Source organism: Octodon degus, unplaced genomic scaffold (genome assembly GCF_000260255.1).
Source record: "Octodon degus isolate 3935 unplaced genomic scaffold, OctDeg1.0 scaffold00033, whole genome shotgun sequence".
Classification (NCBI taxonomy): domain Eukaryota; kingdom Metazoa; phylum Chordata; class Mammalia; order Rodentia; family Octodontidae; genus Octodon; species Octodon degus.
The window spans coordinates 15,073,988-15,074,747 of NW_004524609.1; positions in this window are offsets into that span (position 1 = coordinate 15,073,988).

Consider the following 760-nt stretch of genomic DNA (forward strand, 5'->3'; position numbering starts at 1 on the left):
GAACCAGGGATTGAACTCAGGCCCTTGCACTTCCCAGGGAAGCACTTATTCTGCTGAGCCATCTGCCCCGCCACGTGGCAACCAATCTTGAAGGAAGGGGTAAGGTGGAGGAGGGGGAAAAGGAAAATAACTCAGCATTGGGAATTGAACCCACCATGTCTGGCTAAGACCTTGTTTCCAAAAATAAATGAATAAAAGCCAGTCACAGTAGAACACACCTGTAATTCTAGCACTCAGGAGACTGAAGCACCTCCCAAGCTGAAGAGAAAGACTACAGACCACTCTGCTCAAGCAGGAGGACCCCCGCCTAACTCAGCCTGAGAGACTAAACTAAATCTGTGCATCAGGATGGTTCCCAGTCCTGGTTCCCATGCTTACAGGAAACCATGTAAATCTACAGAATGTCACACTGTAAATCAGTAGAATATTACTGTTATCCTGTACTTGCCCATCCCAAAGAGGCACCAGTGACCCCTGGCGTCCCCTCCCATCCCTACACCCATCTATAAGCAGACTCTCTTCCTTTGTTCATGGTCAGTGGCCTTCTTATCCTCTGCCAGGCTGCACCCGGCTTGATATAAAGATACTGCTGTTTGCTTCAATCCTCCCTGTCCTGGGCTGGTGAGATGGCTCAGTGGTCTAAAGCACCTACTTGGAACAAACTTAGCAAAGCATAGGGACCACGGTTCAATCCCCCAGCACCACATGCCAGCCAGCCCCGCCCCCTGGTGGGCTGAGCTGGCCACACACACACACACAC